Below are 25248 nucleotides of genomic sequence, written 5' to 3'. Positions count from 1 at the left end.
CCTGTAAACTACAACTAATCCAGAATGCGGCAGCTAGACTGGTGACTGGGAGCGGCCGCCAAGACCATATAACACCGGTCTTGAAAGACCTACACTGGCTCCCAGTACGTTTCTGAGCACAATTCAAAGTGTTGGTGCTGACCTTCAAAGCCCTAAATGGCCTCGGTCCAATATACCTGAAGGAGTGTCTCCACCCCCATCGTTCTGCCCGGCCACTGAGGTCCAGCACCGAGGGCCTTCTTGGGTTCCCTCACTGCGAGAAGCCAAGTTACAGGGAACCAGGCAGAGGGCCTTCTCGGTAATGGCACCCGCCCTGTGGAACACCCTCCCACCAGATGTCAAAGAGAAAAATAACTACTAAACTTTTAGAAGACATCTGAAGGCAGCCCTGTTTAGGGAAGCTTTTAATGTTTAATAGATTATTGTATTTTAGTGTTTTGTTGGAAGCCGCCCAGAGTGGCTGGGGAAACCCATTCATAGAAATGAATTGAAGGCTGGAAAAATGAGACACAGAGAGAAATGAAATTGACAGATTCGCCCATCTGTACCTGCACCTCAATAGTCAGTCAGTATTCCACACCCACTGAGCATGCTCAGTCCTCTCTGGTCTACTTTGGGTGGTGCAATTATCTTCTCTAGCAAACATGTGGAATGCAGCCATTAATATTTCTCACGCTGTACACCCTCATTTTTTAATGTAAGTCACATTAGGTTACTGTGTGTCACAAGCTATAATAATAATAACAATAATAATAATAATACAATGTGATTTTATCCTTTCTACCTGCAACTGTTTTATTGATTGCTTGTTTTTTGAGATTGCTTATATATTATATTTTGAGCACTGCTTTAGGGAAAAGACAGGGTATACATTCCCTAAATAAACAGAAATGTTGGGCTCAAGCTATCGGAAGCTTTCTTGGTAATAAACAAGCACCCTACATTTTGTTACGAAAGCAGGAGGCTAATGCTGATATTGCTGGCACATATGCTCCCACCCCTGTCAAAAACTGTGTGTCAATTTAAGCTTCCAAGCAGTCATCAAGGGCAGTCCCAGGTAGAGGAGTAACACTGACAGGCTGACTGCATGCATATTTATGGCCCGCTGCTCCCTCAGGTGCAGCACAGCAGCTCCCATTTAAGCTAATAGGGCCAGCACAAGAATAATGGCAGGTAGGTAGACAAATTAATAAAGGAGATTTAGCACTGCAGGCTCTTAGTGGGTGGGCAGCACTTTCATTTAAAAATAAATATAATATTATTTAGAAAGCACACAGCCCCACAGCCTGCAGGGCGAGGCAGAATAATTCCATTATAAAAACATTAGAAACATTCGAAGTGTAGAATACCAAAGAAACGAGGAACAAAGGGAATCCAAGTCCAGGAGAAGGCCAAAGTAGATGCCAGTAAGAGAGGAAACCTCTTACAAAGAACATTCAGGTTATTTTATTAAAAATCAGCATGAATGGTTTTTTTCTTTTAAGAGAGAGAGAATAGACTTTGTGTGCATTCATGACAGGCTATTTTGTTGGAAATTCAAGTTTTCATCATGCTGAAAAGAAAGAAATAACCCACGTAGGTGAACTGTGGTCCCGGAATGATAGGATGCTGAAGTCTTGATTAGGACTGGGCCTCTGAAGCACAGTCAGCCTTCGAGGTTAATTGCAAAATGCTACATATTCCACAAGGATGCAGTTGTTTGGCACTGGTAAACATGTGCCAAATGTTCAGTCCCTTCTCAAAAATGCACTAAAGGGTTGAAGTACACTGTTCCTGCTCATGTCAATTTTAGGAATCACAGAGACCTCATTTAGGCTTTATACTTGTCAAGTAGCTTATGGACCTAGGTGAACCAGGGTTGTGTTTTTGCATGAAACACAATTGGCTGCAATTGGTACTTTGGATTACAGTAAGCAATATTCTCAAATACCAGATGCTATAATAAGAACCAGCTATCGATTTAAATTAGCTGAACTTTAAAAGAAGTGTTATAACGCATACTGAATCAGGGATCATTTTTGATCATGTTCTCATGTGGAAGGCAAGTTGGCCTAACATTATGTCTTCTTACACAATGAGCCGGAAACCAGTTATACGCTCAGCTGAATAGGGGCTGTTTACCAAGTGGTGACTAACCAGAGTGTCAAGGCCAGCCCAATACATTTTGCCGCCCGTGTTGAAGGGCAATGCCCTCCCCATTGCACAAAAGAAGTCAAAACTATTTTCAACACGGGTGATCTGCAGTATCCTTAAGGCAGAGAGCTGTCCTCGCAACACCTCACTGCCACCCACTCCACCAACCATCTGCCACCTGCTTAATGGTAGGGCCGGCCCTGCATAATTTTATGTTAATTGTGCACCATATCCAAATAAGAACAGCCTACTGGATCAGGCGAATGACCCATATAGTCCAGCATCCTGTTCTCACAGTGGCCAACCAACCAGCCCGCAGAAGGTGAACCAGAACACCTTCTTCTCCCATGGTTTCCAGCAATTGGTATTCGAAAGCATTGCTGCCTCCAACTGTGGAGGCAAAGCATGGCATCATGGCTAGTAAAAAAGGTAAAGGACCCTGGGTGGTTAAGTCCAGTCAAAGGTGACTATGGGGTTGAGGCACTCATCTCACTTTCAGGTCATAATGTAATGTGTTACCAACTACCCTTACAGCTTAAGTACCTTACAGACCACTTCTTGTACCATCCTCCCTGCCTCCTAATATCTGGTGCAGATACTCTTCTTTGTGTCCTAGCTAAGATGGGGGCTTGGCTGATAGGGACAAGGGCCTTTTCCAATGGTTGTGTTCTTTGCCCTGAAATGCTTGATTGACAGCCCTCTTCTCCTGCTGTGTCTCACTGGATGGTAAAAACATTTTTTTTATTCCAGCAGGCCTCTGTTTTAATGAGTAGATAATTTCCTATCCTATCTTATGCCTTTGCTTCATCTGTTGAACCTCTCTTCACCTTATCCTATTGTTATCTTAGCATGATTGTCATTGTATTTTATAATTGGTTTTAACTGTTGTAAACCCACCTGGGTGGCATGTAAGCATTGGAAGGGCAGGATAGAAATCCGTATATCAATCAATCAATCAATCAAACAAACAAACAAATACATAAATAAAGTTGGCTGGCAAGAAACTGATGTAAATGGGAACGCATGAGAATGTGTGTCTGGATGTGGGCATCTGACTCTTCAGCAATTTGCAGAACAGTACATTTTAGCATCACACAGAGTCATTATGATTGCACATTCGGTGTATTTTTCTATATATCAAATCTATAAAGTCAACATGTGATCTGGATGTATGATTTAGCATCTAGGCAACTAATGGCTAACGTAGTATACTGAGGATAAGCGAGTTGGCCCATGCTTATCTTTAAGGCAGCAAATGATAGCAGTTTCATAAGCAGACATGCCCCCGCTTCCTTAACTGCTTCACTCCCTGCTAAAAGCCAGGTCAAAAGTGGCCCTTTAATATGTAAAATCCAAGCCTGAGTGTAAAATGTAGAGCCATCCACTGACTGTAATATAATGTGTCATAAGAAGTAAGTAGCCTTCTGGTTTGAAGGAAGGCTGATAGGCAGTACAAGGCTATTTTACACATGTCAGAGGTAATAAATCTATAGGTTGCCTGCAGGCCTTAGATCCTGATAGAAACACATTACGTGATGTTAAATGTCTCTGTGTTTTTAATGCTATTGACTCTTTTCAAGAAGGTCTTTGCTATCAAGCTAGAAGAATTCCTGTTTATGCTGGTTTGCATTCTAGCTTTATTATGCACAGAATGATTGCATTAATCAGTTTTCAATTAGGAACAGCTAAGGGGAATAGATCGCCATACCAACTTTGCTTATGACTCTTCAATTTAAAAAGATCATCCTCAGGAGGAGGAGGAGAGGGTAGAGAGAGTCTTTAATTGACTCCCCCAGCTCCTGAATAGAATGCATATGTCATTTCTTAGGATATGTGCAAGTCTGCATTCATCAGGCTGCAGCTCAGTGGTGGAATATCTGGCTTGAATGCCAAATTGCCCAGAATTCAATTCCTGGCTGGGAAGGATTCCTGCCTGAAACTTTGGGAGAGCTCCCACTAGTCAGTGTAGACAATCCTGAGCTACATGGACCAATGGTCTGACTGGGTATATGGCTGCTTCCTATGGTTCCTAATGATATTGTTATGGTCTGATCCCATAAGCCACCATGTTGTGTTAAGACTGGGCAACTATGGCTGTTGTGCCTGGGAAGTGCCACAAACTCTGTGATATTGCCCTGAATAGGTAAGCCAACTCAATGCATCACAGGGGCACAACAGGATACTTTGTTTGTGTTGTTAATCCCCATCAGTGGGCTGGTTTAGGCTAGTAGGGTATAGTCATTTAGTGGGGAGCTAGGAGGAGGGAGCTCTCATTGGAAGCTTAACATTCCTGGAATCTTAGCACCTTGTGAACTTACGTGTATATCTGGTTAACCAGGAAGTGGGTAGGAACTGAGTTCATGTACATACTGCATTATTTGCTATATTTGTATTCTGACTGCAGGGCTCTGTCCTTTGAGTTTTGGATAATAAATTCACCAGTTGTCCTCTTGCCTTGGGACTGAAGCACCCAGCACTTGGAACTTTTAGACTGGCTGACTACAGAATTGCAAGCCATATTGTCTATTTTTCCTCTCTACAGACTCAGAAGGATTATTGCATTGTTTGTGTGTTAAACAAATGACCTATGTGTTTAGCTCTTTGTGGGCAATTGCCGCATTGGCTTGAATAATTATGGTTCCAATGAAAGAATTCTTTTCACCTTAAATACTGGCAAGTTTTATTCCACCCAAGCCTCAAAGGACCCCCAGAGGAAGGGATCACACTGTTGCATGGCAACATTGGCCTACCATCTCCCATATCGAGCCCTTTGTTTACTGCAATTGTCATCTGAGACTATTATTCTCCTTATCTTAACGGGAAAATGCCATGGGTTATTACTGTGGTGTTGAAAGTGCAGGGTATGCCATATTTTTCACCCTATAGGACGCACTTTTTCCCCTCCAAAAATGAAGGGGAAATCTGGGTGCGTCCTATGGGGCGAATGCAGGCTTTCGCTGAAGCTTAGAGAGCGAGAGGGGTTGGTCTGCACCGCCCCCTCTCGCTCTCCAGGCTTCAGGAAGACACCCGCAGCTGAGGTAGCCCTGCGGGAACTCCCGCAGGGCTGTCTAGGCTGCGGATAGGAGCCTGCTTCCCGGAGCACTGTATTGGGGAAAACACGCTTTGCAAAAATGTGGATATTAGGCAAATTGTAAATAGTAGCATAGTAGGAGAATTCCACACTAAAACTCTTTCAAATTTTCACGAGGACTTAAAACAGACACACACATATACTGCAAGCTGATACGGAAATGTGGAGAACTTAAGGATGGGAAACAGAGAAACAGAAATTGACTGATTCTCCCATCCTTGAAAAAGTTATTCCAACACCACAGAACTACCATTGCTGATGCAATGACATCAAACCAATAAATGATGGCAAGAGATGTCTCAGCACCTTCTGAATTGAATTTCTCCCACATCCCTAACTTGTGGTGGTAAAATTTATTTGATACCTGCACATCCTTGATTCACCTGCTGCATTTGTCACAACAAAATCCTCCTCCTACCAAGAATGGGAGCTGAGGGCTCCACTATAGCTCAATATGTGAGATTAACCACCACACGCTGAAACAGGTGTGTTTATGGCCGAAGACCATGTTAAGCTGGTGCAGCGATGAATTGTTCCCACTGCAGGTCAGTCCCAAGATGCTATTTTTTTAAAAAAATAATATTTATTAAGATTTTCAGAAATACAGAAAGAAAAGATTAAAATACATTCAAAGCCTTATTTTCATACACCCACTTTCCGGGACTCCCTCTTTCCCCCACCCCTACCATATTCCCCTATCATATTGTTGGCTCCACAAGCTCTCAATTCTAATTAAAACTTAGTTTGTTTAAACCATTAATCAAATTTAAATTTAAATTTGTACAATCCTCATCAATACCCTTACTAACAAAACAAAACAAAAGTTCTTTCCCCAGGGCCCACCCCCTTTCCATTCCGCAATTTCCCTTTTTTTTTAATGATCAAAAACACCCCACACAATAGAAATATAAGAAAATAAGAAGTAAAAAGTGTAGTAAGTAAAAGAAACCCATTTCAGAAGATAGTTGACAAGCCTTTGGATTCTATTTCTCCCCCCCCCTCCCGTCCCCGGTTTAGTTTCCCCCTGACCACCAATCCATGTTGTCTGCCTGGAATTTTTAAAGTCCATAAATCACATTTTCCCCCCAACTCCTTGCTGGCTTTTTCTTTTTATAATTATTTTTTGAATTATTTTTAAACCATTTAGCATCAAATCTATAATAACGCTCCCCCTATTGTTCTTTCCAAATTGTAGTCCAGTTTCCTCTTGTTCCACTACTAAAACGTTCTAGTTCAGAAATTTAGTAAGTCTGCAGGGGTTATTGTTGTTCAGGAACAAAAACTTGCGTTCAGTCCCTTCCTTTCTTCAATAGAAAATTCTATTGTCTCCTTTAGCTGAACACCCTGTAGACACAATATTGTTTCCGTTTTGCAGCTTTCCCAGAAGATAACCAGTCCTGTAAAATTCCGATGGTATTTTTCCACTTACGACCTTCTTTGTAATGTCCCGAAGCTCCTCTAGGGGGATTATTGTAACTTTGTTTTCTCTAGTCCAAAAGTCCGATTGTTATCCATGTTTTCGCCATTTTGTATCCAAATTTTAACGGGTTGTAACAAATTATAACAAAATTTAACCAGCAAAGTCCTCGTATTAAAGTCCTCTTTGAATTTCCGACTTTGACAGTTACTTTGACAGCTGTCAAAGTCTCCTTCGCTTTTCGCCAGGCTCTCTCCTCAATCACCCCGGTTCCCGGGGGGGGGGGTTACGTTTTCCTTCTCCCTCAATTCTTCCTCCAGCACAGTTCTTGTAATTTCCCATCGTGGAATTCTTAATTTTTATCAGCAATACAATTCTTTTTGGACCTTGGTTTCCCAGTCCTTGTTTTGGAAGGTTTACAATAGGGAGGGGGACTGACTTCCTTTTTGGATCCCCCCTGCTCGTATCAAATCCGAAAAAAATTTCTTGTTTTTCCTTTTAAACCCGGTTTCCAAATTACTCACGGGTTGTTGTTGAAAGTCCGAATTCTCAATGGAAGAAGTCAGCGCTCTCCGCCGGATGGCATGCGGCTTCGCTCGGCAGGGATAGCAGAGGACTCAAGGCACCACGCTTCTCCCCGGCACCCGATCCGTAGCCTTTAAAAAGGCTCCTTCACGAGTCGGGAGGGCGCTAGCGGTGCCAGCCGAGTCTCCATGTCCACGGCCTCCGTGGCCGTGGTTTTTAAGGGTCCCCGCATCGCCGGTGCGGTAGGACCCAGCCCCTGCCGAGCCGGCTCCCTCCGGAGCTCGGAGGGAGTCCGCCATTCGGCGATGGCGCCAACCCGGAAGTCCAAGATGCTAGCCTGCCATACAACCATCTCCTCTTGTTTGGGTTTCTGCTGATGTGTTTCCTTTCTGTCCCATTGCTGAATCAAGTCTGTGCAGTGAATAACAAATACAGCTTCCTTTTCTATTAAAGCCTTCCCAGGCATTAACTCTCACACTCTCAGTGTTATCTTTATCAGATCTTTAGCATATGGTCTGGTGGGCTTTGTGGCTGGCTAGCTATTTGTATGTGTACTTTTGCATTCGTTTCCAAGAAACGAATGCTATACAGTGGTACCTCGGGTTAAGTACTTAATTCATTCCGGAGGTCCTTTCTTAACCTGAAACTGTTCTTAACCTGAAGCATCACTTTAGCTAATAGGGCCTCCTGCTGCCGCCGGAGCACGATTTCTGTTCTCATCCTGAAGCAAAGTTCTTAACCCGAGGTACTATTTCTGGATTAGCGGAGTCTGTAACCTGAAGCGTATATAACCCGAGATACCACTGTATTTCGCCTTCCCACTTAGTCATTTTGAAAATCTGCACCTTCTTCCAAAGCCCACAAATTATGCATTGCCAAAAAATAAGGTTTGCATAGAAATCACATATATTAATTTTTGTGTGCAGAGGCACGTTTTTAAATAATTACTATCATTTACACAGGACTTCAAACACAATACATCTTATAACTGTGGAAAAAAACTTACTTGTCTTCTTTCTGCATGGTGGGAACTTCAAGGCCCTTGCTGTTTCTCAATTTACATTGATATTTTCCGTATTAATTTCTGACTAATATTGCTGGTTGTTTTCCTAATTGTACAGCATAAATGTGCATATGCTATGATTTAAAATGCAGCAACAATTTTGATTAGAAATCATTTCTATTTCTATTCCAATTTTAAAAATTCACAACAAGAGCTCTCTTAACATCTAAACCGGGATGACCTTTAGGAGGAAATTACTTGCTATGTTTAACTCAGAACCCACCCACCCACCTCCCTCCCAGTCTTCCACTAAATACAAATTCCTCTGTGGCCATGTTGGAGTCTTTTCTATGAGACCAGCGCACATTGCAGATTGGTCATGCCTTTCGAGAGTGTTTTAGGCTCGCTTTTATTTTATTTTTTTGGGCACAACTTTTTCACTCAGAGGAAAAAAAGACAAGAGGAATGTGTGCTGTGATGCTGAACTTTGAAAAACAACCTGACCTTTACAGCTGAGTTGGTGCTCTTTCCTTTGCTTGGTTCCCCCCTGCACACCTGAGTGGAGCTAAGAAGCAAAACAATTCTGGAATTCAGAAGGCCAAGGAGTGGGTCTTCTAAAGATAATGGGAGTGGAATGAAACACAGATGCTAAGAGAACCACATCTTATTTCATCTCTAATAAATAAGAGTTAACGGAAAGGTTTACACTACTGGGACAGAGCAATCCTATGCCCAAATCACACTAGGGCAGGAGACACGCCACTGCAATGCTGGTAGCAGGACTGCTGTATCCAGTACATGCTCACCCTGGGGAGGGAGGGAAGGAGAAAATATAAGAAGGGGTGGAAAAATGCAGACCCCTCCCTCAGTGTCCTTGGAAACTAGGCCACATACCCAGTAGCATCTAAGCCACATACCCAGTAGGATCTAGCCTCGTGGCACTGGCATCACCATCACTTACTGCAATGATGCAGGGTTGGTGCAGGGCAGCAGCAATAAATAATAATAATAATAATAATAATAATAATAATAATAATAATAATTCCACAGCCACTCTGGGCGGCTTCCATCAAAAGATTGAAATTACATTAAAACATCAGTCATTAAAAACTTCCCTAAACAGGGCTGCCTTCAGATGTCTTCTAAACGTCAGATAGTTGTTTATTTCTTACTATTCAAAAAGATACAAAACTACACAAAACATAAGGTAAAGGTAAAGGTACCCCTGCCCGTACGGGCCAGTCGTGACCGACTCTAGGGTTGCGCGCTCATCTCGCTCAAGAGGCCGGGAGCAGGCGCTGTCCGAAGACAGGTGGCCAGCGTGATGAAGCTGCTCTGGTGAGCCAGCACCAGCGCCGCACACGGAAACGCCGTTTACCTTCCCTCTATAAAGTGGTCCCTATTTATCTACTTGCACTTAGGGGTGCTTTTGAACTGCTAGGTGGGCAGGAGCTGGGACCGAACGACGGGAGCTCACCCCGCCACGGGACTTCGAACCACCAACCTTACGATCAGAAAGTCCTAGGCACTGAGGTTTTACCCACAGCGCCACCCGCGTCCCATACAAAACATACAACCATACAATTAAAAGATACAAAACTATACAAAAACTATACAGCAAGGTTGGGGTAGTGCCTACCTTGCTTTCTCCTCACACCATTCAAGAATGGAGCAGGGTCAGGTCTATGGTGCCAGCTTTTTCCATACTGCCTCCTCCTGCACATACAACCACTCAAAGCCTATGCTGTTGCCTATATGACATCCATTTCCAGATGCGGCCAATGAAATGATGATGATGGGCCATGGCCTCAGGACACAAACAGACCGCGCAATTCATACATACCCCCTTCCCTGTCTCTCACACACAGAACACACAAACATCTCTTCTTCTCTCGCACGTTCCAGTGTAAAACACCGGAAGAATGGAGCAGACCAATTTCCTCCAAAGAATGAGAAAAATTGTGTCTGTACATTTTGCCTCATATGTTAAGTTCCAAAAATTGCTAGAAATAGTTTTTGAATGGAAGCTGGGGATCTGGGGATTGTGGTTCACCCCAGGGGCACCAAAGAAAGCCTTTGCACTGCCATGGTGCCCAAGATGATGACACCTTTAAGGCAAGGAAAATGGCTGCATGATGCTCTCAGGCACATATGTGGGCTGCGATTTAATGCCTAATGAAGAAGACATTTGTCTCCTTCAGATATTTTTTAAAATAAGAATTTTTTGTTTTGGTTTTTTAATACCAACGTTATTTTGAATTTGCAAATTCCTCTGCTACTCAACTCCAGTGGGGGACTTAGGGAGTGTGCATCTAGTAGGATGTCTAAAGAGCAGCAAATTGATCTTCCCCATGCCCACCTCTGGTGCTGAAAGTCTCTTAGGGATCAATGTGATGCAACACTTGCTGGAGTGACAACAGATAAAATGCATTTGGGACACACTTTGGATAATTTTTATGGGAAAGTCTATCTTTCCCCAGGCACTCAAGGGGAAAGCAGACTCAGTGCAGTGGGTTAGTTAACAGCATTACTCCAAACTCATCTAATTAAAGGTCTGTCTAGAACTCTAAGCACGGAAGAGAAAATACATATAAATGACAATGATATATTGGAGAGCTGTGGAACACAACAATGTTTTCAGAGGGCATACTATAGTTCGGGGAGAGTAGTTGCCAATCCCAATCGACTATTTGTTCAGACTTTTCCCTGACCTATCCCAGGTGTTCAGAGCAGGTTGCAATATATCTCATTTTATCCTCACAGCACCTGTGCGAGGAAGATTTGACAAACAAGCAAAGAGATGTTGGCTCCCCAGAGCCACCCATTTACCTGGATGGGTAAACAAGGATTTGTACTTCAGTCGTTGTTCATCCCAAGAGCTCTGAGAGATAGAAGCGGGGCGGGGGGGGGGAGAGAGAGCCCTTGGCAGTTCTTTGCATAGATGTGCAAAGAAAGGTATCTTGCAGAAGAGATGCAACTGTTTGAAAATAAGGTTCCTTTTGAATATTGAAGGGACTGAACAGCTGAGGAGTCAAGAAGGCGCACAGAGCAAAAAAGTAACACACACCAATAGAAAATAACACACACCGGTTGCCAGGGGAGGGTGTCGGGGGCTAAGAGAGTACATTGCCAGTACAAGACCTGGTTACTAAGTAAGGTAAAAGGGACACCTGACCATTAGGTCCAGTCGTGACTGACTCTGGGGTTGCGGCGCTCATCTCGCTTTATTGGCCGAGGGAGCCAGCATACAGCTTCTGGGTCATGTGGCCAGAATGACTAAGCTGCTTCTGGCGAACCAGAGCAGCGCACAGAAACGCCATTTACCTTCCTGCCAGAGCGGTACCTAGTTATCTACTTGCACTTTGACGTGCTTTCAAATTGCTAGGTTGGCAGGAGCAGGGACCGAGCAACGGGAGCTCACCCCATCGCGGGAATTCAAACCACCGACCTTCTGATCGGCAAGTCCTAGGCTCTGTGGTTTAACCCACACTGCCACCCACTAAGTATCTCCCCATAAATTACCCTATCCAAACTCAGGGAACATGTGGCTGAAACTGGAGGGCAGTTTTTGCATAGCGCTAAATAGCTCAGCTTCTCCCTGATCTTTCTTTTACTACAACATATAGAACCGAGATATCTGAGCCAGCCCTGTCTGGCAACCTCCGCGCTCTTTCCCTGTTATTATGCTTTATGTTTCCACACACATTTGTGCATGCAGAGTAACTGAATGATTCATAACATAACAAGAATCATAACATATCCGTAGCTTGGCTAACAGTTGGAAGAGTTCGCAAGTTATGACTAAGCAATTTGGCTGGTCAACAAAGACCAGAAATAAAAGTGCTGCGTTTTTGTTTTGTTTTTGATAGTATGTTTCTCTGTCTCACTTCCAGTTCAGAAGCAAAGCCTATAGGTGTATCATGTCTAAGATGGGTTTCATTTAATTTCCTCCCACCCCCAACACTCCTTTTTTAAATACAGATTTATTATACATTAAACATTTGGAAGCCAAACTTGATTTTGCTTTTAACTTAACTTGGCATTTTTCATCTTTACTGAAGCCAATGTTCTTTCTGCTAGCTGAGGTTTAAAATTAGCATACTGCTACTGAAGGCATTTAAAATGTTGATTCCTTATTCTTGGAGAAATTTAACTTCTGTTTATACAACTTGCTCCCCATGTACATTCTGTTTCCAATCTGCCATTTGTTAAACCATCTGGACTGGCATTTGGGCCCATTTTGGTAGCATCCCCTTCTTTAGGAAATGTATGAGGTGCATGTACAGTGATGAAATTGACTGTCACGGCTTGGTGTAGCAATTGCACAGAATTTAAAGCTGATGTTCTTGAGCCACCATGACTATCACACTCTTGAGTGCCTTTGATCAGCAGTGAGAATCACTGGTAACCAGGGTTCATGCTGGTGCCTAGCAAAGAGTTCCTACATGACTTGATCACATATTTATAGCCAGATACATGGAAATACCTGGCGAAGGCGAGAACCTGTAACAGGTGTGAAAATGGTACATCATTTAACATAAGGCCAATCAGGACTGGCTCAAGAAACTTTGCTGACTGAGGTGGAACAGCAAAGGGTCTCCTGCTCCCCATATCAAGGTACATAATACCCAAGGCTAGATAAGTCATCTTGGCCCCTGAGCCAGAACATCTCACAAGCACCCCTTCCATGGAGTAAAAATGCAATAATGAATAGAAATCAATTTGTTGCCCTTTGTTGTCTCCCTAAATAAGCTATCTGGGACAGCTTTCTCACTCTGCCCAATAGCAGGGCCTGTCCGGTTTCCGACCACAGCACAACCTCTCTTCTCATACCCTATCAAGCAAAACAATGATCGAATTGTAGGAAGGTATATGGAAATTTGGCTGTATGTCAATGCCCAAATTATAGACCTTGGACATTTTCTGGGGCCTTCCACTTCCTGCCTTTAAATAATGCAGTTTCTAAATGGAAAGATGAAAGGTGATGGACCTTTTAATTTGTCTACATCTTTAATTAGGGTATGTACTATTGAAGCAGCTAGTACAATTATTTCCACTAAATGAAAGTCAGGACACTGGTGGGAAGTGCTGGATTTCATGGATGTTTTCATTCCCAGTTGTTCTGATCTCCTTTAATATTCTCTTGAAGTAATTCTCACTCCTATGCATATTCACGCCTTTACTTTTAATCTTGGGCCATTCATTTGCCTTGACATAAAAAGTAATTTGAAAACCCCCTTAACAAAGAGTGTGTTCTTTCCATTTATCTCATAATTCACTGAGGATAAAGGCAACTTTCTAACAGATCAAATTGTGAAGAACCTTCTGCTGGATATATTATAAATAGATCATAGCAAAGAGGTTAATCTTTTATCAGCTGAAAAACTGACAGACTAGTGCTTTGCTGTTTTCCTTCAAGCTGGCTTAACAAATTTCCTTAATTCAAACCTAGAGGAGCTGTTAAAAATGGTTCAAACAGATCCCTTATGCTACCTACAAATGAGTATTTCCTTGGAGTAATTCTTTCTAAATCTTTCTGTAAATAAAGAAAACTGACTGACCCCACCAGAAAGCCAATTTACATATTGTGCAGAACAGAGCAGACTGACGACCAAACTAGATATATCAGACCTATGAATGTTTCTATGATGTGTTTGTTGTTAAAAGCTGCTATTGGGTGGGGGGGGGGGAGAGAACTGGGTCATGAGCACAAGGTATGTGTGGGGAGGAGCCCCTGCAGCCCCTTTTCACACAGCCCCCTGGACATCTGTTAGGGGTGGGCAAGTCAACTGTCAATTTTTGTTTCTCTGCTTCTCATTTTTCCAGTCTTAAATTCAGTTCTCCACATTTACAAGTCAGTTTGTGATAATTCATCCATATTTTAGTGTGATGATTTCCAAATATACATTTTTCTATGCAATTTTCCCAATATAATACATTTTTGTATGTAATTTCCACCAATATATTCATTTTATGCACACTTTACCCTAGCACATGCAGCTTTATACCCATTACTTGGTTGGAGAAAACTGCATTGAAAAGTGTGAATTAGTGATTAACATTTAAATGTCAACTGAAACAAATTTCTCCCTTCTTATCTGTTATGTTAGCCAAGGAGTTGAAAACATGTGCACATGGTCTCCTCTGCTCTATGCCATGGTCCCAATCCAAATCCCCTCACAGCTATTTTTAGCAGGGGGCTGGGCCTTGAAAGATAAGAGAGATAAAGTCATGCATCTGCAAAGTCACTTGGCCCTTGTTGTTGTTGTTTAGTCGTGTCCGACTCTTCGTGACCCCATGGACCAGAGCACGCCAGGCACTCCTGTCTTCCACTGCCTCCCGCAGTTTGGTCAGACTCGTGTTTGTAGCTTCGAGAACACTGTCCAACCATCTTGTCCTTGGTCGTCCCCTTCGTCTTGTGCCCTCAATCTTTCCCAACATCAGGGTCTTTTCCAGGGAGTCTTCTCTTCTCGAGGTGGCCAAAGTATTGGAGCCTCAGCTTCATGATCTGTCCTTCCAGTGAGCACTCAGGGCTAATTTCCTTAAGAATGGATGTGTTTGATCTTCTTGCAGTCCATGGGACTCTCAAGAGTCTCCTCCAGCACCATAATTCAAAAGCATCAATTCTTCGGCGATCAGCCTTCTTTATGGTCCAGCTCTCACTTCTCACTTGGCCCTGAGGTGGCAGAATTCTTGGCCAGTTCCACTTCAGACTATAAAAGTATGTGTGTGCTTGTATTTTCTCCACATTATATAAAAATTATGCTTGCATGCAGTAGCAAATCAAAGAGAAAAGTTCCAGATTGATGAGCCTACTACAGATTTTTGGTTTGCCGTTTTCACATGGAGGAGCATTCAAACATATGACACATATTTCACGTCCCACCCGTTCCAAACCATTGCTACCTCATCCTGAGAAAAATATGTAAATTGGTTCTAAGAGTATGTAAAACCGTTGAGCATAATTGAGAAAGAGAACCCAGCTTCCTGAAATATATATAAAAAGGGGGGGGGAATACACTGATGACTCTGATGCTGCCTCTTCCTTACACTGATTAGCAAATCAGTTTCTGACTGGAGATAATTTATAAGATCCTTCAACATTTCATATGATGTGCTGGGAGGGGTAGAGGTCACATCTTTCCTGGAGTAAATCTCAGTTGGCAGTTACAGAATGTTCAAGCTTGTGAAAAGGCCAATTAAGGCATTATTGGCTGATGGGCCTCAGCACTTTGGGTGGCTTTTAAAGGGCCTTGGAAAATTAGCTCTGCTGTCGTTCAATGCACGTGGGTTTTCTTCAGGGAGGTCCACAAATGGATCCTCTTTCTGAAAAACTCTGCTTCCATGGTTGAAACTGCAAAGCCTGGGTTATTTTCCTAATTATGAGTTCAGGGAACTGATCTGTCTGCAATAACTGCAACCCATCCTTCACTCTTGTTAACATGATGTGTAAAACAATTGAAGTGGGCAAGAATTCACATGATTAAGGAACATAGGAAACTGTCTTATAGCAAGTCAGAACATTGGCCCATCCAGCTCTACACAGATTGGCACTAGTTCTCCAGGATTTCAGACAAGGTTCTCTTTCAGCACTTCTTGGAAATGATGAGGATTGAACCCGAGACCTTCTGTGTGCAAAGCAGATGCTCTACCACGAAGCTACAGCCCTCCCCCAAAGCACACTTAGATTTGTGTTGGGATGTGGCCAAATTGTTTGATCATCTGGGTTATTTCAGGAACAGTCTCAGTCTCTCTGTCTCTTCTCACATGCTTGCACACACAGACAAACAAAGCAGATGCTGTCAGTGGACTCTTTGGGCCAGTGTATACACATGCCTCCACATCACTCGGTCCTCAATCCTTGATTTCTCATCAAGGTGAACTGCCTATGTTGAGTACAGTTAGGTGTTTTTTGTTGAAAAAAAGAATTGTTGTGCTCACCTCATACAAATCACTATCAGGAAAGCTTGGTTGTGCTGAGTCAGACATTGTTTCCATGAGTTTTGAGTATTTTAGCCAGATGTGAAAAGTACTGCGTATGAGAGGTGGCCGAAGCACACACCTGTGATGTCTGACCTGCAGCGACCCTTTCATATGTGGAAGTCATCCCTTGATGCAGCAGTGCTCATTATGTCTCTCTTGGACTAGTATTTGTGCATGTACGTTACATGCCAACCCTGAAATTAAAGGCAATGTGAGTGTTCCTAGGTGACTCACAAAGGCCATAGCCCAACAATGAGATGCAATCCTGTGCATGTTTGCATGGAGGTACGTATCACTGGCTTCAATGGGGCATACATGGAAGCACAGGAATGCAGCTGGAGTTAAGAAAGCTTAAGCCCTCTGATTCTGATGGGTTTAAACATAGGAACAAAGGAAGCTGCTTCTTACCAAGTCAAACCAATGGCTCATCTAACTCAAAATTGTGTACACTGACAGATCTCCAGGGTTTTAGGCAGGGGTCCCTCCCAGCCCTACCTGAAGATGCTGGAGAATGAATCTGGGACCTTCTACGTGTAATGCAGATGCTCTTCCACTAAGGAACAGTTAGGTGTTCCTAATTTTGCATTGTAATGTGGCCTATTTGCTCATTTGGATTATTTCATGAGCAATCTCTCATGTCTGCATGCACAGACAGAACACCTATATTTGTGTGTATATATACTGAGAGAGGAATACTTACTGGTAACATGCACATATACACAGATATGTGTACATATAATATACATTTGTGTGCATAAATATAGCCCCGGACCCCCAGGTATAGGGCGGTTTAGAATTCAATAAATAATAATAAATTCTGATAATTTTAATTATGAAATCATTTTGTCCACAATTTCCATTAAGAAATTATATATATATATATATATATATATATATATATCCACCCCCAATTCATCAGAGTGTTACAAGAAATCAAAATGGCGAGAGTGCAATTGGTGAAGACTAAACAATGCAAGCAAACAAACCAAGCAAAAGCCCAACCACACTCTGCATTTTAATACATCCAGGATGCAAAAGGAGAAACAAAAGCAGATTCTGAAAGGTATTCAGCATTGTTTTCTTCAAAGCCTCTACAGGCTGGACTTCCTAACGCAGAAATTACTCCTATGCTTGTTAGGTCATAAGAAGGAAAAATGCTTTTTCTTTGTCTAGTTGGGCTCTCTGCCTAGTTAGAGAATTGGAGCCAGTCACTTTCATTTCTCTCCATTGTTCAGCCAGTGAATGAAAAGAATTCAGTACCTGAATGTAAAAATACTGTAAACCCTTTGGAACGGGAAAAGCCAAGCTGGTGCCCAATGGATGTAGCTTGTCTGCAACTCCCATTAGCCCTTTCTAGCCCTGGATCAGAGATGGGCACTGCAATCCAGCAACATCTAGAGGGCTCCACAATGGCTTCCCCTGCTTGACAGTGATATGGATGTTGTCCTGTTATTAAAAGCATAACCCATTCAAATACATCTATATCCCAACTCTAGTCATTTCATGGGTTTTGAATGGGGGGTGGGGGTGGGAGGGAAGCTGATCAGTTTCTACTGAAAGTTAAGCCCTAAGGCCACCTACTGAATTAATGAGTGAGGTGAGATCTGATTAGGGGATGTTCATAACTGATGTTCAGTATACAACACTAGCTCTTAAAGGACTTTAATTTAATGCTTCAGGGGCTGAGACCAGCAGTCCTTCAGATTTGAAATGGACACAATTAAAATGTGATAGCAGATGAGACCAGGTGTGTTCACCCTCCTGACAGCGTGCGGAACAAATAGCATTGTTATTATAAGGATGAGGTTGTGGTTGAACAGAGCAAGTCCATCCTTCATTTTGCAAGGTGTGGGCTACAGGGAATACAACAGATTGCGTCAGCCTGCAGTGTACAGCTGGCAGCCCCCGTCTCCTCATTCAGCTATCAATATAAATAATGAGAGATTAAAAGTAGGGTGATACTCTGTTATTGAACAATCTGCAGTTGCTGAAAGTGTATGGAAACTCTGAAGTGGCAGAAATGTAGGCAGAATGGGAGGGGAGATCATCCCTAACATTTGACAGGGCAAAAATGTTTCACGCAGATCACTAAAATAGCCTCGTCACATTTTCAAGTCCCATTGTTTTCAGTGCACCATTCTCTCCCATTTAAATCAGCAGCTAACTTTGGCCGGGTTGCTGTCAAAGTCTTTAGTACTAGCCCAAGAAGGGAGAATATGGTTGCACTCAAGACCCACTTGTGAGCTTCCAATCAACACCTGTCTGGCCACTGTGAGAACGGAATGCAAGATTAGGTACGTCTTTGGCCTGATTCAGAATTGGTATTCATATGTTCTTATATTGGTACATTAAACAGTGGTTTGCAACAACATCCCTCAATCTGGTGCCCTACATATATGGTTAGACTCCCATCAGCCCCAGCCAGCATGGCGATTGGTCAGGGAGGTGAGCTGTAGTCCAATGACATTCCGAGGGTCACAGGTTCTCCATCCTTGCAATGTAGGGACCCCAAAGAACTACAAATGTTTGTAATGGTTCAAGAAGCAAGAAATCTTTGTTTTTCACAATTAGCAAGGTTATGTACTTTCACACTTGAGCACATCATTTAAAGGAGTTGTAAAATGGGGATTCAACAGGAAAGGTTCACTGGTCATTGGCACACAATATATCTTGTTTTCTAGTGTTTCCTCCCCCTCTCAAACAGAAATGTGCAAGAAATGGCATATGGTTCCTGTAATCCTCATAAATTCAAAATTACCCCAATTATGAAACATGGACATCATTAAAAAGAAATGACCGTGCAATTATCTTCCGAATGCCACTGTCACTGTGCTGACAATTTAATTAAAGCTACTGTGCCTTAAGTTATAATTAGCTTCTACCAATACAGGAGAAGCAGACTTTAAAATTCTCAAATGGCACTAATCAAAACATATCTGTGTATTGTTACATAGGGGTTGAACTGATTAACACGTTTTATCAATCCTAAAAATATGACAATTATAATCTTTAACAAGAGTCTTCATACCAGCTTTATTTGTAAAGTAACAAAAAACCAAACTTCCACGATAAAAACAGAGCATGGCCCCAATAAATTACAGGGAATATTAAAACTTGTTTAATCGTCCCAACTGTTTAGCTGCGATTATTTGTGTTTGCTGATGTTTTAAGAATTCTTATTTTTAGTTTAAATAATTTATTTTGTTAAATTATTTATCTTGTACTAGAGATGTTGGAGAATTCCACCAAAATGGGAGCAGAAATTGCCAAAGCCCATTAATTCCATGTCTGGAATGGAAAACAATCTAGTGAATACGACTGAGTAGTTGCTGCTGCTGCTGTTAGCTTCCAAATGCTATGTCCCCCTGCCCCACTTTGCAATGAAATGAATGGGGCAAAATAATGTAATTTGGGCAATATATATGTACTGTAATTAATTACAGAAGTTATGTGATTTTGACAAAGTGGATAGTGAAACAAACAACATAGCTTTTGGCAGAAGATGAACAACAGTGGAATGGAAACAGCGCTGCTTGTGATGAATACAGGGCAGAACAGAAAACGTTGCCTTCTTACATCCCTGTGTTATATATCCCACAGCGGTATTGGTAGCAATAAAGGACAGGCTATAAAACAAACAAGGTTCTAGATGAACATACCTAGGACAAATGGGTATCCTTTGGAGCAGGGCTGGGGAAACCCTGACACTCTAGATGTAGCTGCACACCAACTGCCATTAATCCATGTGCAGCATGGCAAATGGTTCACAACTCTCACCATGCCCGACCAAGGTGGTCTGAAGAACCATAGATCCCCATTCCTGCTTTAGAGAATTCTTGCCACCACTACCTTTGCTACCACTGTTTTCTCCCACCTCCTGCCCCAAGGGAGTTTGGGAAGCCTTGTGGTGGTAGTGGGAAGGGGAGAAAGCTGCAAGGGCTATGGTGGGGCTGATGGCTTGGGATGAGCAGGACTCTCCTCCTTAGGCTAAAACCTCTCTCAAACCATTACTTTGAAGACGAGAGGCATAAGAGAGCGAAATAGAGTGGAGCCAGTACAGTGAGCAGCACTGGAGAGAAATCAGGGAGGGGGTGGAGAAGGAGACAAAGGGGGAGAGCAGACAAATCAGAGTGATCTTCTGTAGAATGGGACTTCCTGCATTGTTTAATGTCTAGAAATGAACTCTTGTCTAAACTTTTCATGGTAATAATTGGAGCTGCCTATGTATTGTGATTCTGGACAACTGCAGAAAAATGCAGGCTGTGGTGGTAGGTGTATAATTCAGCTTCCTAAGAATCCCCACACTCATGCTTTTTAAAAAACAAAACAAAACCAAGTTTCTAGACCCTGTGATTTTGAGGATATGCTTGAAAGTGTGTGGTAATTCCTCATGACTCTAGGGTTGCAAAGTACTTTTTGCTGTACTTTGAGGGCAAGGATTCATGGCCCTGCATAGATTTTTGTCCCTCTGTTGATCTGTAGAAGCACAGAACTAATGCAACAGAGTAATAAAAAAAAATTTGCACATTGTAATGCACATGAGTCACAAATTTAATATTTTATGGGTGCAGAATGTAGGTTACCATGGCACAGATTTCCCCTCCCATCCCCTGTCCTGAGAAAAATCCAGTCCTTTCCTGTCCCATTGCAGTTAAGAGCAGCAAGTCTTCCAATTCTCCTTAGCCAAACTCTTGGCCATGTTGACTGAATTGAAATACAAACGACTAACAATGTCAAACCTTTATAAAGTGCCACTTTATGAATTTACAGATTACAACCAGTCCCACCGTTCTTTGATGGAAGTGGCTGCTGCTTCAGCAAAACCAAGGCCAATTTGGCAGCGGCCAAAGAGCCACTTCTCAAGCAAGGGAAAGTGAAGAGGCAGAGCAAAGTGAACACAGGCAGCTTTTGACCTTCTGCTCCGCTCTTTTACTGCCTTCCTCTGAGGAAGCGAGTGATTCCAACGTAACCTTGGCCTGCCTTTCGTAGGCACACCTGAACTGCACTGCTTAGCAGACAACAGAGAAACCACGGAAGTGAGACAGGCTCACAATTTAAGCAAAGAGTCTGGAAGCCTTTTAGGAGCTTTTCCAAGTCACTGTCTTTACTAACCCCCCTTCTCAGAAGCATAATTAGGGCAATGTCTAAGGTGTTCCTAATCTTAATGAGCCACTTTCGTGGCAGATGTGCAAGAGGTAACACCTTTAGTTTTCCATCTCGGAACAAACTTTGTTTTTCAACAGAGTACTTTGAAAGTGGCACATTGAAGAAGCAGATAAATTGATAGTCTTAACCGGGGGCAGCCAACAATGTTCCTGGTCTACAATTGCTGTAAGTCCTAGCCATCACTGCCAATGGTTGGGGACGATTAGAACTGCAGCCCAACAATACCTAGAGGGCTACCTACTGTTATAATCTTGTTGCTGAGCAACAATGTGCAGAGTGGGACACCAGCCAACCAGAATTGACTCTGAAGTGTACTTGCCTGGAGGCAAAGTCAGCATTTGAAGTCAGGTCCAGTCCTAGGGTTGGGCAAACAGCAATCCTTGTGTTCAGGGAATCCAATGATCATGTGGTCAAGGGTCAAGAGGAACAGGAAGCAGCAAGGTTGAGACAGGAACTGCAAGCATTGTTATCAGTATCTGACTGCTGCTAGAAGCTCTGCTTAAGAAGGCTGAAGCCAGCTGGTTCTCATCAGCACCTTCACCTCTGAGTCCTTGAAAGATGAGCAGCTGCAGGTGAAATCATTCCCCCTTCTCGCCCTTCAGGCTGCTGTCCAGCAGGCAAAGCTAACTCCTGGCCCATGACACTTACACCTTAAGTTCTCTTGGTAAGTACAGAAAATCCCAAGTGTGGAACATCTGGAGCAGGAACATGGGGATTACTGAGGATTTAAACACTCCACATCTGCTGAACACATCAAATGAACTTCCAGGTGCACTGAATTTTCACCTGTCTCATGTTTCTAACATATCATGTCCTTGGATATATGTGACCATTTGGTTGCATTTTCTATATTCCTTGTCATGCTTAAAGATGCTGCATAGTATTGTTTAAGGATTCTGGACATTGACAAGAATTTAGAGCTTTCAGACCATACCTGGAGTACTATGTCTAGATGTGGGCACCACAATTTCAGACCAAGCTAATCAAGGGTCTGGAAACCAAGCCTTAAGGTTGAGGAAACTGGGGGTGTTTAGCCTGGCGAAGAGGTGACTGAAAGGAGATATAATAACCATCTTCAAATATCTAAAGGGCTGTCACATGGAGGATAGAGCAAGCTTGTTTTCTCCTGCTCTGGAGGCTGGGACCAAAACAAATGAATTCAAGTTACAAGAAAGGAGATTCCCAACTAAACATCAGGAAGGACTTTCTGATGGTAAAAGCTTTTTGACAGTGGAACAGATTACTTGGAAGGTGTTGGACTCTCTTTCTTTGGAGGTTTTAAAGCAGAAGTTGGATGGCCACCTACTTGGATTACAGCAATGCAGGGGGTACCTTCAAAGTCCACAATTCTATGAAAATGTAGTAGCAATTCATGAACTGACACAATTGTACTTCTGTCCAAAGACCGCATGGCTACATAAGCTGTTGTTATTTGCAATTGCCATGTGTTGACAATCAAATCAAACTAATTCATACACATACAAAATGGACATTGGTTAATATCTGTTGATCTGAATTCATGCCAGTGGGGATCAAAAGGCTGCTATGCTGGGGAAAGTTTAAGGACCGCCCACTCCCAGATTCTGCTAGCGACTGAGCAGACATGGACTTGAGACGCTCTGCACTGTAAATGTTTTGTACAGATATTAAAGCCTTGAAAAGACCAGTGGGAGTCTTGCCTGTTCGCTCTCGAGCAACCACGCCGGCACACACACATAGCAGGTATCATTATGTCAACGGCATATTTACGAGTGTCCATTTCACAAAGAGCGTATACCAACCAACTGCCAAAACAGCCACTATCTTTTCTGATCACCTAGTTGGAAGAATGTAGACAGGTACAAAACAAGCAGACAAGCTCCCAATAGGCACAAGTTAAATGGCAAGCAGATAAGTTTGGGGGCCAAAGGAACTCATCTTCAAATATATTTGCATACTGCATGCAAGATATATTAGTGAAGCAGGTCAGATATTCTGGAACTTTAATGACACCAATATCCAGCCACAGAAAGTCCTGTGATGACATGGACTAGAAAAAAATGCTGCTGCAGTTGTGGAAATCCCTCCTGGATGCAGCTGCAGTTCTGTCTAGGGGAGCTGCTTGTGTGATGGGAACCTGCCATAAATTCACATATCCAGCTCCAAGTGATTATGATTTAAATCTCCACATAGTAGTCAGTGTGAAAGGCAACCTCATCTTGCAGCTTGTTACTGAGAGAAGGTGCTTAAGCAACCGAGGTTCCTGCAGGGCATCAGCTTTGGCAGATGTCTCCATAAAAGTCCCTAAGCCAGAAATTCTCACTGGCAGACAGCAACATTAGTCAAGACTAAATTCTGCAAGGAGCCCCATTCAAAGAGTTCTTGGTAGAAGATCTGCAGTCACTGTCACATTTATTGCCTTAAAGGGGGGGGGGGGGAGAGAGCAGCCAGCTACCTCTTCCACTACACTGATTATCTTTTTCTGCTCTTATACTGGCTGCATGCCAATGAGTACAAAAGAAGGATCTAAGGACAGGAAGGAGTCAGCTGTGGTGCTGTCCTTTGGCTGACATGCTGTTTTAAAGATTACATGCAGCTTTCTGCAATCACAAGGATTCGGTAAGCACAGATATTTCATACAATGCAAGCACCAGATCACCTGTTGTTTGGGTAACCTTAAGGTCACTGAGCATTCACAGCAGGAGAACAGCATGGCTTGGGATCATTTGTTTTATCAGCTTCCCTCCCATGCCGTCCCACAACTCCAGGGTATCTGTCAAAATCATCAGGATTTCTTTCTTTTGATTTATTTGTCTGCAACCTCATTTGCTCAGTTGCTGTGTCATCTGTGCGCTCCTTTGCATTTTCATCCATCCATCTAGTTATTTGACACTTGCAGTGGGATCTGGGAAGAACGCCCCACAAAGGGGGCTCCCAATTCTTCTTTTCCAGTGCATTTTCAACTCTTCCATTTCAGCCAATCACAGCATTTGGTACTTCTTGTATCTGGTACTTTTTTGGTGACAGAAAAAGGTACCAAGTACAAAAAGCACTGAATTATAGCTAGAAAGGAAGAATCAGGATTGTTATTTCAATTCAAACCGTGGCTGCAATGGAACAATTCTTCCCGATTCCTCCTTTGAAGTTGAGTCACAAGATGCCGTATGATATGAGGTGATTGACAGGTGACTTACTACTCACATGTCAAAGTGACTTGTGGAGCATGGGGCAGTTCAGGATCTGGCAGCCAGTTTGGTCAGTGGCCCGAAATTATTAGAGCTGTGGTTGAAAACATTGGCTACCTCATCACTAACATATCATTTATATAGCTCCTTTCACAAGAACTACCTCCAATCATTTGCACTGAATAAGAGGAAAAAGCAGTGATGAGAACAAAGGGAATCATCCCAACAAAATGTAATAGTGTAGTCAGATATTATAGATGTTCTGGGGGCTTGGGATTGACCACATCTAACCTTAAGAAGTGAGCACCCTATAATTTATGGTGCTATTTTAATTTGCAGCAGCCAATATTCCCAAACTGAAAGTTCTTTAATCATCCCACTTATCTCATAGCTACGAATTTTCACTCCTTGGGGATAGCAAAGGCCACAAGTCAATTGAAGAGCAAGAATGTGTAACTAAATGAAACCACAAATTGTAATAAGTGTAAATGATTTCAAGCCTGCTTCTATACATTTGCTGCCACAAGATTCTTTGTTAACATTTACTAGAGCTGGAGGGTAATTTTGTTCAGTCTGCATTGTAAAGAAAACCAATCTAATTCACTGCTCCTAGATCAGGATCTCAGAACAGAGTTATCAGTTGGATTACACTTTTTTTTCTTTTTTCCTATTTTTGGTGCAATTTTGGTTGTTGTTGTTTTTTAAATGCACAAAATATATACAACAGTGTATTTTAGAGGAAGGGTAAGTACAAAATGCATGCAAT

General features: G+C 42.6%; 1 protein-coding gene across 4 annotated transcripts in view; it reads right to left on the bottom strand.

The window, feature by feature from the left end:
• The window catches only part of TMEM108 (transmembrane protein 108), a 186717-nt gene that overhangs the window by 37030 nt on the left and 124439 nt on the right, over window positions 1–25248 (bottom strand). The window contains exon 1 of one of the 4 annotated variants that reach the window (XM_081882265.1): window positions 8674–8770. The exons of the other annotated variants lie outside the window; for them this stretch is intronic. The gene's annotated coding sequence lies outside the window, so the exon portion shown is untranslated. Of the gene's footprint in view, window positions 1–8673; window positions 8771–25248 lie in introns of those variants that run through there. 4 annotated transcript variants of the gene reach the window in all.

Source organism: Podarcis erhardii (assembly GCF_964252035.2).
Source record: "Podarcis erhardii genome assembly, chromosome: 12".
NCBI lineage: Eukaryota > Metazoa > Chordata > Lepidosauria > Squamata > Lacertidae > Podarcis > Podarcis erhardii.
The sequence above is the reverse complement of the archived record's forward strand: the minus strand, read 5'-3'. Positions and strand labels throughout refer to the sequence as shown.